This window comes from Mirounga angustirostris, unplaced genomic scaffold (assembly GCF_029215605.1).
Source record: "Mirounga angustirostris isolate CCGP_5_RB_7025 unplaced genomic scaffold, mMirAng1.0.hap1 SCAF_1, whole genome shotgun sequence".
Lineage (NCBI taxonomy): Eukaryota > Metazoa > Chordata > Mammalia > Carnivora > Phocidae > Mirounga > Mirounga angustirostris.
In genome coordinates this window covers 129,826,838-129,837,961 of record NW_026991709.1, presented here as the reverse complement: position 1 = coordinate 129,837,961, position 11,124 = coordinate 129,826,838, and positions in this window count along the sequence as shown.

The following is an 11,124-nucleotide window of genomic DNA, read 5'->3' as shown; positions in this document are numbered from 1 at the left end:
CCCCCACAGGTAGTGGCTTAAAACAACAGCCTTTATTATTTCTTGTGACTGTGCAGTTCGGATGGGGCTCCTCAGGGATGGTTTATCTCTGCTCCATTTGGTTGGCTGGGACAGCTTGGCTGGCGCTGGAGAATCCATGTGATTTTATTCACCTTTCGTGCCTCAGCTGTAGTGAGTGGGACGGCTGGACACTGGCTGGGCTTCTCTCTCTCTCCATGTCTCACATTACCCAGAATCCCAGAATTCCAAGCTTCTTAAGCATGGTATCTAAATCCCAAGACGGTAAAACTGGAAATTGCAAGGTCTCTTGAGGTGTTGGCCCAGACTCATACGACATTACTTCTGCAATCTCCAGGCCAAAACAAGTCTCATGGCCAACCAGATTCAAAGGGAAGGGAGATAAACCCCATATCCTGTTGGAGGAACAATATGCATATATAGAGATGAAAGCCATTGTTAATGGCCATCTTTCAGGCAATCTACCCCAGATCCCAACTGCATATTGCATTATATAAACCAAAAACGCATGCCCTATTCTTATCTACTTCAGCATCAGCAGAATCTGTGGAAAGAGTCCATAAAGGTGGTGAGAAGTGAAACACCTCTTTATGCTGCAGTAAGTGTGGGTGATGGTAAAGCTCAAGGGGACCCAAAGGGGAGATAACATCTATCAAGGAAAAGGGAGGAAGTCTTGCCTTGAGGTGCCTGATCACCTATCTAGAACATAGATCTGTTAATAGCAATTGTATTCATACATTCTGTTTGTGTTTATTCAAGAACACCGTTCCAGGTTCAAAGAGTACAGTGGTGAACATCACAGACAAGGTCCTAGTTCTTGGAGTACTTAACTTTCTAGGTGGGGAAATGCAGAACAGGGGAAGGGATAGAAAGATATATAAGAGAATATCCTGTCCTTGAAGGAGTTACAGTGTACAGTAGTTGAAAGTGGGGATGATACGCAATCATGACCTGGCTAGAACCAAACAGAGATAATGGAAAGACAAATACAACTTAGTGTAAGTGGAGGGAAACAAACACAGAGTACCTGCTCTGCATAAATAGCTACATTACCAGCAGGACTGACTGCAGAGGCACAGACAATTCTGAGGAAAAGAGGGGTTCGGAGGAAACTGGAGGAAAGGAGAGATCACTGTGGCGGGGGAGGTCAGGGAACACTGCATAATGGGAGGGAGGCATGGTGGGGACCAGAGCCCTCTTCTTTGTATCTGATGACATACTGGCAAGTCCCGGGGGTTGCTGTGTGATTAAAGGTTCTCACCAAGATGGCTTCCCTCCAAGACCGCCTCCTACTACTTGCTAAGAGAAAGGCAAAATGGGGTTTTAAAACTGATTGATCTGGTAGGTAATGCAGTTCTATATAAAATATCATATTGTTCAAAGGCCAAAACTGGAGCCTATGACAGATGTTCAAGGCGCAGTCCTCGGCTGTCAGATCCGCGTGTTCTCCCTTGGTGATCTCACTCAGCTACGTGGCTTTACATAGTATCTAAATGCCAATGACTCACAAAAGGATATCTTCAGCTCTGACATCTTGCCATACTCACATATCAACCCTTTAATCTACATACTCATTTGGAAGTCTGATAAGCTTCACATGGCCAAAATGGAATGCTTGATTTTTCCCTGGAAAAACTCTGCTCCTCCCCCAGTTTCCTATCAGTTAGTGGCACCACCAGGACCAAGTTACTTAAGCCAAAACACCGGAGTCTGTTTTGACTTCTCTCTTTCTAACACTCCACATCCAACCCATCCCCTTGTCCTGCGGTTCTATATTCAGAATGTATCTCAAATTCAGCTACTCTAAGCCTCTTCTCTGACACCAAGCCACCATCACATCTCATGTCCTAACCCATCTCTTGCCTCCTCTCGTGTTCCCCTCAGTCTATTACCCACACAGATGCCAGAGCAAACTTTTAAAAGTAAAAGTAAGGTCATATAATATCTCTGATTAAAACCCTCCAATGGCTTACCACAGCAAGTAAATTAAAATTCAAACTCCTAGCCTTGGCTTACAAGGCCCTATTTATTCTAGCCCTGACTCTTGCTTCAGCCTCACCTTCTGTTACAGTCCCACCCTTACAGCTCTCCAGCCACAATGGCCTTCTTTATATTTCTTAAACATGCTGAACTTGTGGCTTTCTTGGGAACTTTACATTGCTCTTTCCCTGCCCTCTTCTTTGCATGGCTGAAAACGCTTCATTTTTTAGGTCTCAGTTCAGATGTGCCTCCTTAGAGATACCTCTCCCATTTAAAGGAGCCCACAGTTAAAATTCACTAATCAAGGCAGAGAGGGCACAGTGACGAATAATAGACAAAATACTAGCTCTTGTGAAACTTACGTTCTAAATGGAGAGAATGCAGAACATGGTAAGGGATATATTGTTACCCTGTTTTATATTCTCCATAGCTTTGATCATACTCTGAAAAATATCTTATTCATCTTCCTGTTTATGTCCATCCCTCACTCCATTCAGTATACATTAGCAAAGGGAGATAGGACAGGGCCCTTAGCTGTCTTGGCTCTCCACAGTATTTCCAGCTCTTATGAAGGTGCTTACCATATAGTGGATCTCAATGAATATTTGTTAACTGTATGACTGAATGTGTTTGCATATATTAAAAATTATAGAAGTAACATTATAAAGGAAGAATTTGTTATAGAGGAAAAACTGTTTATATCCCCTTTATTCCAATTATATCCTTCTAAATCTTGCCTTCCAATCCCACCCCAATATTATGCTGATGTCAAGGGTTATTGGACCCATTCATTACATTTGCCACCAGGGAAATGCATGTCAGCCTAATTACTCCAGAGTGACATACATTTCCTAGAGGGCAACATACCTCTTTGCTTCCTGTAAAAATGTGTTCTTTCAGGGCTGTGTTAAACATTAGTGCTCCAGTTATGGTTTCTGATAGTCCTTTCTTTGTTCTTTGACATACACAATCATGACCTAGCCAGAACCAAATAGAGATAATGGAAAGATAAACACAACTTTGTGTAAGTGAAGGGAAACAAACACAAATTAGGGCATCTACTCTGTACCCTGTAAGATCTAACACAAACAACAATGAACCTGACTTAATAGTCTGATGCTGAACAAATTATATAGTCATTCATGGTTCAATTTCCTCTTTCTGTAACATCTGGATAATAGTGCTTATTCTTCCTAACTTCCTTGTGAAATGTACATTGTTTTATATCATAGAATTATGGAATATTAGGCCCTCAGGTATCTTGAGAATCATCTAATCAATATCCAAATGTGAAAACTGAAGCCTGGTGAGAGTGAGCGATTTACCTAAGCTCACAGCTAACTATTGGCATGGCTGGAACTAGAACTCAGATCTTCTGACTCTTAGACCAGTGTGTTTTGGGCCTTACCATACTGCAATGTCTGCTGTTTAACTTTTCATGGGTGTCTATATTATCTTCAAGTTAGCTTATACAATTCTTCAGGATCATGATAACTTGTTTCTCTCACAGTGCTTACTTGGTCATATATAAATATCTATGAAAAAAAGGAATAGTCTGTCCATAGTACCTGCCACCCCTCCCTGTCGTAATCATCTGTAACTTTCTAGTTGCTTCCCCTCATTCATTGAAAATTTTAGCACCTGGCTCGCTGTCGTTCTTTCCATGTGACTCCAGTTATTCTTGGTGATTTCACAAGCTCATAAATGAACTATATGACACTCTGACCACTTAGTTTACTGAACTCCTCACCTCTAATGAGACTTTTCTCTACCCCCACCTCAGCTATTCATTCTCATGCTCAGATATTGTAACTCTAAATCTTGATTTTTAAGCATTCCATTGTTTGACTACTGCCTCTCGTCTTCTAGTTCACTTATTATAATACCCTGACTCCAACCATTCTTCAACCCCATCAGGAACTCTTATCCTTTAGCTCTATCCATGTTTCACAGTTCTTCCTCTCCTCAGTCTCTTTCTTCTTCATCCTAGAATCCTGGGTCCATCACTGTAATCAGTCCTTTGTGTACATCCACAACTCCATTGCCACTTTCTTTCTCCATCACTTGCCTGGAAAAACTCCAATCCTGCTTCAAGTCAACTCTCTACCCATCTTGTCCCTACACCCAAGCAGTGGCACAAACCTGGTTAAAACAGTCATAACTTGTGCAATTTAAACTTAGGATTATAAATTAGAGGAGGGCCCTCAGCAGTGCCCAGTAATTCCTCATTTCCTTAGTTAATCCTCTCTCATTCTTCTAGACTTTATGTTTATTTAAATCCCACACTCTCAATGCCCAGTCCTCACTCTTACCTGATACTCTCACCCACTGATACACTGGGGAAAAAAATAAAATTGAATTAAGCAAAAGAGAGAGACTGGCTCTTTTCCAATAATCTTATCTTCCCTACTTCCCCAACATCCATGCCCTAAAATGAAGTGTCCATGCTATTAAGGCTAAACTCTCTGTTGAGAGATAGTTCTCCATGTATCTCTCACATTTGTTTTGATTCAGACTATCTTACCAAGGATATTTGTAGAGTGAATAGCCTTGGAAGATAGAGATAGTGTCTTCCTTTGGAGCAAATGGTAGGGATGCTTACTGTCCACTATAATAAAAATAATGTCTTTCTCTGGAGCAAAGGACAAGCAAGTTTACTGCCCAGTGTAAAAGATTCAGGTTCACTAAACTCGGATTTCCTTACTTGTAATGCAACACTCCATGTACAGGCATTACCTGGCCCTCTTCCTACATTGCTTTGTGGGAATTGAGGTTCAGGAAATTGATGCAATAAAACTCTGATCTCTGGCTACTGTGAGAAATGAAATCCTTTGTCTCTGACCCAGGAGTCTCATGTTTTCTGCCTGCATCCATAAAATTATGACAGGCTAACTTGTTAGCATGCAAGTTGGATAAAATCTCAGACATTTCAGAGTTCTTGACACTTTCTACTTCTGAATTGCATCTCATTTCCTCTTGCCTTTTCAAGGACTTTGCTCCTACAGGTATCTGCTCTCTCTTTTGCACTATCAATTTTTCCCTTTCGACTGTATCACTCCCCAGCCTGTACAGGTGATATAATATCTACCACCTTAAAAGACGAAAACAGCTCCCCTTAGGCTTCTCATTTCTCTTCATCTACTGCTCCATTTCTCTGCTGCCTTTTAAAATAAGACTCCTTGAGAAAGTTGTCTTTATTCCTTTTCTCCACCGCTTCACTTTTCATTCCCTTCTAACTCATTCCAGTATTATACCATTTTTCTAAAACCCTTCCGAAAGTTGTCAGCAACCTCCATGTGGTTTAATCCAATGGTCCTAAAAAATCCAATTTCTCTTTTTATTGGACTTAGCAGCAAACAACCAGTTGACCACTCTTTCTTTCTTGAAATACATTCTTGGTTTCTGTTTTTTCTTATTCCACTCACTATCCTTTGCTGGCTCTTCCTACTCTACAGTAAAGGTTATGTGGGTTTTGTCCTTTATTCCATTAATATAATACATTAATTGATTTTCAGATGTTAAATTAACTTTGCATTCCTGGAATAAATCCAACTTGGGAATGATATATTATTCTTTTTTTTTTAAGTTGCTTAATTCGATTTGGTATTATTTTGTTAAGGATTTTTGCATCTTTGTTCACAAGGGATACTGGTCTTCAGTCCTGTGATGTCTTTGTCTGGCTTTGGTATCAGGGTAGTACTGGCCTCATAAAATAAGTTGGGAAGTGTTCTTTTTCTCAAAGAATTTGTGAAGGATTGGTCTTATTTCTTCTTAAAACATTTGATAGAATTCACCAGGGACACCATCTGGGCCTGGGTTTGTTAGTGAGATTTTATTATTTTATTTTATTTTTATTAAAGATTTTATTTATTTGTCAGAGAGAGAGAGAGAGCACAAGTACAAGCAGGGGGAGCGGCAGAGGGAGAAGCAGGCTCCCCACTGAGCAGGGAGCCCGATGTGGGACTCAATCCCAGGACCTGGGATCATGACCCGAGCCAAAGGCAGATGCTCAACCGACTGAGCCACCCAGGAGTCCCTGTTAGTGAGATTTTAAATTGCTCTCTCTCTTTCTGTGTCAAATAAATAAAAATCTTTAAGAAAAAAATAAATTACTAATTCAATATCTTTACTTGTCAAAGGTTTATGCAGATACTTTGTTTCTTCTTGAGTCAGTTTTGATTATTTGTGTTCTTCTAGAAATTATTCCATTTTGTCTAAGTTGTTTAATTTATTGGCATTCAGCTGTTGATAATATTCCCTTTTAATCCTTTTAATTCCTGTAGAGTTGGTAGTGATATCCTTTCTTTCATGATTTTAGTAATTAGTGTCTTTTATTTTCTTGGTCAGTCTAGGTAAATGTTTGTCAATTTTATTGATCCTTTCAAAGAATTAACTTTTTAAAAAGTTTTCTCTATTGTTTTTCTGCTATAATATTTATTAATTCATTCCTTCTGCTTGTTTTGTGTTTAGCTTGCTCTTTGCTTTCTAGTTTCTTAATGTGGAATCTTAGGTTTTTGATTTTTCAAAATCTTCTTATATAGGCATCTAAAGTTATACATTTCTAAGCACTGCTTTTTTATTTATTTTTTTTAAGAGAGAGAGAGCGCATGTACATGTGTGCAAGTGGAGGGGAGGGGCAGAGGGAGAGAACCTTCATGAAGACTCCCCACTGAGTGTGGAGCCCCACTTGGGCTTGATCCCACAGTCCATGAGATCAGGACCCCAGTGGAAACCAGGAGTCAGTTGCTCAACTGACTGAGCCACCCAGCTGCCTGTAAGCACTGCTTTAGATGAATGCCATGAATTTTGATTAATTTCCCTCGTGATTTCTTCTTTGACTCATCGGTTATTTAGAAATATGTTGCTTGATTTCCAACTATTTGGTGTTTTCTCAGGTATCTTTCTGTTACAGATCTCTAATTCCATTGTGGTCACAGGACATATTTGTGTAATTTCAATATTCAATCTTCTGTATTTTATTGGGACTTGTTTTGGGCTATATGGTTTATCCTGGTGAATATTCCATATGCACTTGAAATGTGTACTCTACAGTTCTGGGGTGGAGTGTTTTATAAATATTAGTTAAGACAAGTTGGATGATAGTGTTCTTAAAGTCTTCTATAGCTGTTCTATCAACTATTGAAAGTGGGATATTGAAATTCTATTATATTGTCTAGTTCTCCTTTCATTTTTGCCAGTTTTTTGTGTCATACATTTTTGGGAGTTGGTTCTTTGATGTATATATAACTATTGTATCTTCTAGATGTGTTGACCACTTATCAAAAATGTTTCCAGTAATATGTCTTAAAGTTTGTCTGATATTAGCATAGCCACTCTAGGCCTCTTATTATTACTGTTTACATGCTGTACCTTTTCCATTCTTTGCTTTCAATCTACTCATATCTTTGAACTCAGGTGTGTCTTTTGTAGGCCGGTGACACAGAGTTGGGTCTTGTTTTATTCTGTCTGATAGTATCTGCCTTTTGAGTAGCATGTTTTGTCCAATCATACTTAATGTACTTATTGATATACTCAGAATTTCTTTTTGCTAGTTTGCTAGTTCTTTTCTATACGTCTCATATCTTTTTTTTTTTTTTTAGAGAGAGACTGCGAGCATGCACTAGTGGGGGAAGGAGGGGCAGAGGGAGTGGGGGGAGGGGGGAATCTTAAACAGGCTCCACACCCAGTGCAGAGCCCAACTTGAGGTTCCATCTCATGACCTGAGCTCAACCAGCTGAGCCACCCAGACGCCCTGATGTGTTTCATATCTTTTTTATTCCAGTGAAGTAATGGAATCATGAAGCACTGATATATTTGGAAATGACTTAAACAATTTCTCACTAAACAAAATATGCAGAGTATAGAAAAATAGAAGAAACGAAAAAAAAAAAAGAAAAATAGAAGAAACGACTCATACTTCTGTCATTCAACCACAACTTTATTTAATATTGTAGTATATTTTTTCCAGTCTTTTAAACTTTTTTCTATTCAGATTTTTGCCTTTTTGTTCACATAGTTTATATCACATTATGCATACAATTGTGTATCTTTAGCTCATGCAGTCTATTATATGCATTTCCTATGTATTTCAGCCACAGAGCAGCCATCACCAACAGAGAGATATTTGAAGCAGTTAAGCAGAGATCCCTTTGGAAGAGCTTTTGACCAAATAAAATGGTTCTGAATGGCCTTACTGAAATAACCACACTTGTCAAAAACTGGATATGTCAGAGGGTTGGTTTGGAAGACAAGGTATCTGAGAAGCACCTGGTGCATCAAGAGTCTTGGTTATACACTTGGTTTTTAGCTTCCTACTTTGTGACACAAAACAAAGGAAAGACATTTTCTCCTGTACACTTGGTAAAATTCACCTGTAAAATGGCTGGACTAAGTTTCTTCGAGGAACGGTATCTGTTGTTTACTATTGATTATGGATTGTTATGTGTGTGTACATATAATCTCACATGATATTAAGCTTATTGATTCTTTGGTATTCTAACCTTTTATCTATTTGTCTATTAGTTTTTGATGATGCACTTGTCAATTTCTCTATGTGGTTCCATCAAACTTTGCTCTATTTGGTTAAGTGCACATAGGTTCATGATTGTATCACGACTGTAGGTCATCCTGGTGGATAGTTCCTTTTATAATTACTGCATGTCACCTCTTTATCTCTATCACTCTTTCTTGTTTAAAATTGTTATGTTGGATATTAATGTTACTAGATGAACCATTTTTTGGTTAGTATTTTCTTGGTAGTTTAAAAAAAAAAAAACTGCCTTTCTCCAAATGTTTTGATGATATATTCTAACCATATAGTTGCAAATAGCACATGGTTTGGTTTCTTCTTTAAAAACCCAATCTAAATGTGTTTTTTGTGTCATTTTTTAATGATATAAACCATTTATATTTATTGTGATTAATAACACTTGGACTTCTCTCTAGAATCTTGTTTCCTATTTATACTTTTAATTTGCTTTTCTTCTTTTTTGCCTGCTAATCCAGTAACTAAGTTTTCTCTAGGTCATTTTTTCCCTCTATCAATTTGGAAGTTAGGCATTCTATTTCTCTAATTGATGAATACCCTTCAATGTTTAATATGTATATCAGTAGCAAACTGTCATTTTCAAGGCTACCATAATCTTTTAAATAGCCCTTCTATATTTAGGATAATTCCCTGGTTATAAATCTCACTTTCCTGGTATAAAATTCAGAACTCAGATTTCCTGCCTCCATTGCAACCAGGATGCAGCCCTATGACATACACTCTGCTAACCAGAAGCACCTGTGGAAATGTGAAGACTATGAGAATACAAGCTCTGCACACACCTTCCATTTTCCTGGTGCAGGTAAAGATAGAGGCATCCAGTCTGTAAAGGTGGCAGTGGTTGCAAGATCAAAGTTCTAACACGGAACTGGCTGATAGCAGGAACAGATAAAGAAAAGCTGAGCTCATGGCATTTAGTGCTTGATGGGAATAGCAGCAGTTTCTTTATCATGTCAGTTCTGTTGCATGGTTTAGGGCAATTTTCCTGGCACCTTAACCCAAGCTTGCTTGTTTGTTCGTTTATTTAGCGTACCCGATGGCCCTGGAGCTGCTGAACGTCAATTTAAGAAATTCTTGCTTGGAGTTGTTATTTGCAAGAAGGAATTTTAACCAATATAATAACTTGTCAAAGTCTAAACTTAAGGTGTATTTCACTCCTGAGTAAAAGAAATCAAGTCTTTAATTCAGAACTCCCTCCTGCTATCATTTACCATATTTTTAAGGTTAATATTTTATTTTATGTTTAAGAGAGGGAGAGAAAGAGAGAGAGAAAGAGAGGAGGGGCAGAGGGAGAGAATCTTAAGCAGAATTCATGCCCAGTGTGGAGCCTGTTGCAGAGCTCAGTCTCACCACCCTGAGATCATGACCTGAGCCAAAATCAAGAGTTGGATGCTCAATTGACTGAGTCACCCAGGTGCCCCATTAGGGGCTAATATTTTAATTTCACCTGGTTTTAAACTCCCAAAATATGGTATGTAAAAAATATTACTGATTTAGATTAGCTGAGATATTTGCTAATTTATTTGTTTATCCTTCCTTCTCCCATATCACTTATTCCTTTTGGGTTCAGCTTTTTTCTTATTGGAGCAAATTCTTTAGTATGTCTTTCAATGAACACCTATGAATATTAAATTTAAAAATGTTATTTTGTTCTTCCTCCTGAAAGATAGTTTAGCTAGGTATAGAATTATAGTTTCTCTGTTATGAACTCTCAATACTTTGAAGATATTTTCCATTGTCTCTGTCACCTATTGTTGCTTATAAATCTGCTGACAGGTCATTCCTGTCAAAAGGACTCCTTTCCTGTCAAAAAGACTGTCATTCCTTTTAGGATACTTTGATTTTTCTCAGTGGTAACTTTTAACATTTTCCTATTGCATTTGGTACTCTGTAATTTCACTACTATGTACAGGTCTCAGTTTTAAAAATTTATTCTGCTTGAGCCTCAGCATTTTCCTTTGATTTGATAACTCATGTTTTTCTTCAGGTCTGAAAAATTCTCACATATTATTTCTTTGGATATTGCCTCTCTTTCATACTCTATTTTCTCTTCTCTAGAAACTCTTTTAGATGTACATTGGGTCTTCTATTTCTATCCTCCAGGCTTCTGAACTTATATTTGCTGCTTTAGCAGTTTATTATATGCATTTTCCATGTATTTCAGTCTCTTCTTAAAAATCATTTTTATGGGTGCCTGGGTGGCTCAGTTGGTTGAGCGACTGCCTTCGGCTCAGGTCATGATCCTGGAGTCCCGGGATCGAATCCCACATCGGGCTCCCTGCTCGGCAGGGAGTCTGCTTCTCCCTCTGACCCTCCTTCCTCTCATGCTCTCTGTCTCTCATTCTCTCTGTCTCAAATAAATAAAATCTTTTAAAAAAAAATCATTTTTATAATATAAAGATTATCTGGCTCAAAAGTGATCAATGGTGTATTTCCTACCACATTAGTTACTCTCCTGGCTTTCAAGGTTCTCATGCATTTGGGCCCTGACATTAGTTAGTTAGGTAACTATGGGTACACTTCTCTGGGGCCCAGTTTCCCAACACAAAGAGATTACTGAGATTATTGAAAAACTTAAA